Genomic DNA, 5,967 nt, shown 5'->3' with positions numbered 1-5,967 from the left:
TTGTCCATTTCTTCCAGGTTGTCTATTTTATTGGCATAGAGTTGCTTGTAATAGTCTCTTAGGATGCTTTGTATTTCTGTGGTGTCTGTTGTAACTTCTCCTTTTTCATTTCTAATTTTATTGATTTGAGTCCTCTCCCTCTTTTTCTTAATGAGTCTGGCTAATGGCTTATCAATTTTGTTTATCTTCTCAAAGAACCAGCTTTTAGTTGTATTGATCTTGGCTATTGTTTTCTTTGTTTCTATTTCATTTATATCCGCTCTGATCTTTATGATTTCTTTCCTTCTGCTAACTTTGGGTTTTGTTTGTTCTTCTTTCTCTAGTTCCTTTAGGTGTAAGGTTAGATTGTTTACTTGAGATTTTTCTTGTTTCTTTAGGTAGGCTTGTATACCTATAAACTTCCCTCTAAGAACTGCTTTTGCTGCATCCCATAGGTTTTGGATTGTCGTGTTTTCATTGTCATTTGTCTCTAGGTATTTTTTGATTTCCTCTTTGATTTCTTCAGTGATCTCTTGGTTATTTAGTAACGTATTGTTTAGCCTCCATGTGTTTGTGTTTTTACGTTTTTTTCCCTGTAATTCATTTCTAATCTCATAGCGTTGTGGTCAGAAAAGATGCTTGATATGATTTCAATTTTCTTAAATTTACTGAGGCTTGATTTGTGACCCAAGATGTGATCTATCCTGGAGAATGTTCTGTGCGCACTTGAGAAGAAAGTAATCTGCAGTTTTTGGATGGAATGTCCTATAAATATCAATTAAATCTATCTGGTCTATTGTGTCATTTAAAGCTTCTGTTTCCTTATTTATTTTCATTTTGGATGATCTGTCCATTGGTGTAAGTGAGGTGTTAAAGTCCACCAGTATTATTGTGTTACTGTCGATTTCCTGTTTTATAGCTGTTAGCAGTTGCCTTATGTATTGAGGTGCTCCTATGTTGGGTGCATGTATATTTATAATTGTTATATCTTCTTCTTGGATTGATCCCTTGATCATTATGTAGTGTCCTTCCTTGTCTCTTGTAACATTCTTTATTTTAAAGTCTATTTTAGGGCTTCCCTGGTGGCGCAGTGGTTGAGAGTCTGCCTGCCAATGCAGGGGACACGGGTTCGAGCCCTGGTCCAGGAAGATCCCACATGCCGCGGAGCAACTAGGCCCGTGAGCCACAACTACTGAGCCTGCGCGTCTGGAGCCTGTGCTCCGCAACAAGAGAGGCCGCGATAGTGAGAAGCCCGCGCACCGCGATGAAGAGTGGCCCCCGCTTGCCACAACTAGAGAAAGCCCTCGCACAGAAACGAAGACCCAACACAGCCATAAATAAATAAATAAATAAATAAAAAACAAAAAACATTAATTAAAAAAAAAATAAATGAAAAATAAAGTCTATTTTATCTGATATGAGTATAGCTACTCCAACTTTCTTTCTTTTTTTTTTTATAAATTTATTTTATTTATTTATTTATTTTTGGCTGTGTTGGGTCTTCGTTTCTGTGCGAGGGCTTTCTCTAGTTGCGGCAAGCGGGGGCCACTCTTCATCGCGGTGTGTGGGCCTCTCACTGTCGCGGCCTCTCTTGTTGCAGAGCACAGGCTCCAGACGCGCAGGCTCAGTAGTTGTGGCTCACGGGCCCAGTTGCTCTGCGGCATGTGGAATCTTCCCAGACCAGGGCTCGAACCCATGTCCCCTGCATTGGCAGGCAGATTCTCAACCACTGTGCCACCAGGGAAGCCCCCAGCTTTCTTTTGATTTCCATTTGCATGGAATATCTTTCTCCATCCCCTCACTTTCAGTCTGTATGTGTCCCTAGGTCTGAAGTGGGTCTCTTGTAGACAGCATAAATATGGGTCTTGTTTTTGTATCCATTCAGCGAGCCTGTGTCTTTTGGTTGGAGCATTTAATCCATTCATGTTTAAGGTAATTATCGATATGTATATTCCTATGACCATTTTCTTAATTGTTTGGGGTTTGTTTTTGTAGGTCCTTTTCTTCTCTTGTGTTTCCCACTTAGAGAAGTTCCTTTAGCATTTGTTGTAGAGCTGGTTTGGTGGTGCTGAATTCTCTTAGCTTTTGCTTGTCTGTAACGCTTTTGATTTCTCCATCGAATCTGAATGAGATCCTTGCTGGGTAGAGTAATCTTGGTTGTAGGTTCTTCCTTTTCAGCAGTTTAAGTATATCATGCCACTCCCTTCTGGCTTGTAGAGTTTCTGCTGAGAAATCAGCTGTTAACCTTATGGGCGTTCCCTTGTAATTTATTGTTTTTCCCTTGCTGCTTTCAATAATTTTTCTTTGTCTTTAATCTTTGCCAATTTGATTACTATGTGTCTCAGTGTGTTTCTCCTTGGGTTTATCCTATATGGGACTCGCTGCACTTCCTGGACTTGGGTGGCTATTTCCTTTCCCATGTTAGGGAAGTTTTCGACTATAATCTCTTCAAATATTTTCTCTAGTCCTCTCTCTCTCTTCTCCTTCTGGGACCCCTATAATGCAAATGTTGTTGTGTTTAATGTCCCAGAGGTCTCTTAGGCTGTCTTCATTTCTTTTCATTCTTTTTTCTTTATTCTGTTCCTCAGCAGTGAATTCCACCATTCTGTCTTCCAGGTCACTTGTCCGTTCTTCTGCCTCAGTTATTCTGCTATTGATTCCTTCTAGTGTAGTTTTCATTTCAGTTATTGTATTGTTCATCTCTGTTTGTTCTTTAATTCTTCTAGGTCTTTGTTAAACATTTCTTGTGTCTTCTCAATCTTTGCCTCCATTCTTATTCCGAGGTCCTGGATCATCTTCACTATCATTATTCTGAATTCTTTTTCTAGAAGGTTGCCTATCTCCACTTCATTTAGTTGTTTTTCTTGGGTTTTATCTTGTTCCTTCATCTGGTACATAGCCTTTTCATCTTGTCTATCTTTCTGTGAATGTGGTTTTTGTTCCACAGACTGCAGGATTGTAGTTCTTCTTGCTTCTGCTGTCTGCCCTCTGGTGGATGAGGCTATCTAAGAGGCTTGTGCAAGTTTCCTGATGGGAGTGACTGGTGGTGGGTAGAGCTGACTGTTGCTCTGGTGGGCAGAGCTCAGTAAAACTTTAATCCGCTTGACTGCTGATGGGTGGGGCTGGGTTCCCTCCCTGTTGATTGTTTGGTCTGAGGCAACCCAACACTGGAGCCTACCTGGACTCTTTGGTGGGGCTAATGACAGACTCTGGGAGGGCTCACGCCAAGGAGTACTTCCCAGAACTTCTGCTGCCAGTGTCCTTGTCCCCACGGTGAGCAACAGCCACCCCCCACCTCTGCAGGAGGCCCTCCAACACTAGCAGGTAGGTCTGGTTCAGTCTCCCCTGGGGTCACTGCTCCTTCCCCTGGGTCCCGATGCACACACTACTTTGTGTGTGCCCTCCAAGAGTGGAGTCTCTGTTTCCCCCAGTCCTTTCAAAGTCCTGTAATCAAATCCCACTAACCTTCAAAGTCTGATTCTCTAGGAATTCCTCCTCCTGTTGCCGGACCCCCAGGTTGGGAAGCCTGACGTGGGGCTCAGTACGTTCACCCCAGTGGGAGGACTTCTGTGGTATCAGTGTTCTCCAGTCTGTGAGTCACCCACCCAGCAGTTATGGGATTTGATTTCACTGTGATTGTGCCCCTCCTACCATCTCATTGTGGCTTCTCCTTTGTCTTTGGATGTGGGGGTATCTTTTTTGGTGAGTTCCAGTGTCTTCCTGTCGATGATTGTCCAGCAGCTAGTTGTGATTCTGGTGTTCTCACAAGAGGGAGTGACAGCACGTCCTTCTACTCCGCCGTCTTGGTTCAGGGCCAGGGAAATGGAGAAACCAGTTCTTCTCCCTGCTTTCCAGCCATTTTCACTCACTGCATGTGTAGAAAATGAAATTGTTTTCAGCACCCTGGGGTTAATGGGTGAGGATGCTTGCTACTGAAGACCAGTGGCCCAGGGGTTCTGGCTGCCTCAGGCTCGACTTGGCCATGGGTGAGAGCTAAGGAGATCAGGATCTCAGCAGTCCATAAGCCCTTGTGGCTGACTGCTGGGGAAACTCAATGTGAGGAAACTTTTAAGGAAAGAAAATGCAAATGAGATAAGAGCTTTGGTTGAACTTTTTAGGAATAATTATGTTTTAGGAATGCCCAACTAAAAATAATCTCTCCAGGGACTTCCCTGGTGGTCCAGTGGTTAAGACTCCACACTTCCACCGCAGTGGTCACAGGCTCGATCCCTAGTCTGGGAACTAAGATCCCACGTGCCGCGTGGGGTTGCAGCCAAAAAAAAAAAAACCTCTCCAAATATTCGACAACATGAAAATTTAGAGTTGTGCTAAATTAAGTTAAATGATGGAAGTTTATTGAATAACTAGGTCATTTCCAAATAAAATAAGATACTGAAACATTAATTACTGAACATTGGTTTCCTTTTACAGAGAAACAAAAGGTTTAGAACTATTAATAAATGTTTGGTGGGCTTCCCTGGTGGCCCAGTGATTAAGAATCTGCCTGCCAATGAAGGGGATATGGGTTCGAGCCCTGGTCCGGGAAGATCCCACATGCCGTAGAGCAACTAAGCCTGTGTGCCACAACTACTGAGCACGCGCGCCTAGAGCCCACGCTCCGCAACAAGAGAAGCCACCGCAATGAGAAGCCCGTGCATTGCAATGAAGAGTAGCCCCCACTCGTCGCAACTAGAAAAAGCCCATGCACAGCAACAAAGACCCAACGCAGCCAAAAATAAATAAATAAATTTATTTTTAAAAAAACTCTCAGCAAACTAGGAATAGAGAGGAACTTTCTCAACTTGATAAAGACGATCTACAAAAAACCTACAGCTAACATCATACCTAGTGGTGAGAAACTCGAAGATTTCCTGCTAAGATCAGAAATGAGGCAAGGATGTCCCCTCTCACTGCTGTTTTTCAACATCATACTGAAAACCTAGCTAATATGATAAGACAAGAAAAGGAAATAAAAATATACAGATTGAGAAGGAAGAAATAAAACTTTCTGTGATCAAACAATTTTTTGTTTTTTTAGAACAATAAACACCTTTATTACATGAGCTAAGATAGGAGGGAAGAGGATTTATTTGCCTTTCTGGGCCTTGATTTTCCTCAGATAGAACTCCAGCTCCTTTCCCTCTAGCACATAACCATCTGGTCTGCCACACTGGCCTGGTCTTGAAGCAATGCATGCAAGAAACTTGCCCTGCTGGAACTGCTCCTCTAGAAGACTGCTGATTTTGGCATTCTTTTTCCTTTCATCATATTTCTTCTGAATTTTTATTCTGATCATTTTTTGTTTATAATCTAGTCCTCCTCAGGAGTCAGCCTGGCCCCCTTCTTGCGGCCCAGGGGCAGTGTATAGTGAGACTCGTACCACTGTTGGTACATGTGCTGTCAATGAGCACAATGCAGTTCTTCACCAGGGTCTTAGTATGGACCAGTTCGTTGTTGGATGCATCATAGACAACATCAGTGATCCTTGTCTTGCGTGCACAACACTCTGAGCCCCAGGAGAAGCTCCCCACGTCCAGCCTCAGGGCCCAGTACTTCTTGTCGCCTCCTCACACCCAGACTGTGTGTATGCGGCGGGGGCCACTCTTGGTGTTGGCAGCGGGGTACCCCAGCTCATACTTCCACTTCTGTGGTAGGGCTTTCTCTTGCCCCCAGTCTTGCAGCCCTTGTGCCAGTTGTCCTGAGAAATGCCTCCGTGTGGAAGTGGGGTCAGGAGCCTGACCCAGGGAGCCTGGGGCCAGCCCACCAGCCCAGCACCCCACCTCATGCTCAGCTCTCCAAGGTTGGCTACCCATGATCAAACAAACTTTGATCATCTATGTAGAAAATCTGAAAGAATCAACATTAAAAAAAAAAAAAAAACCTCCTGGAACTAATAAGTGATCCTGGTTGCAGGATACAAGGTTGCAGGATACAAGATGGATATTCGAAAGTCAATTGTTTTCTTACAATGAAAAAGTGGAATTTGAA

General features: G+C 43.5%; 1 pseudogene; it reads right to left on the bottom strand.

Annotated features, from left to right (window-relative positions):
* Positions 1–5,044: 5,044 nt before the first annotated feature.
* Positions 5,045–5,764, bottom strand: LOC133090616 (small ribosomal subunit protein eS8-like; annotated as a pseudogene).
* Positions 5,765–5,967: the final 203 nt, after the last annotated feature.

This window comes from Eubalaena glacialis, chromosome 4 (genome assembly GCF_028564815.1).
Source record: "Eubalaena glacialis isolate mEubGla1 chromosome 4, mEubGla1.1.hap2.+ XY, whole genome shotgun sequence".
In the NCBI taxonomy this organism is placed as follows: Eukaryota; Metazoa; Chordata; class Mammalia; order Artiodactyla; family Balaenidae; genus Eubalaena; species Eubalaena glacialis.
The sequence above is the reverse complement of the archived record's forward strand: the minus strand, read 5'-3'. Positions and strand labels throughout refer to the sequence as shown.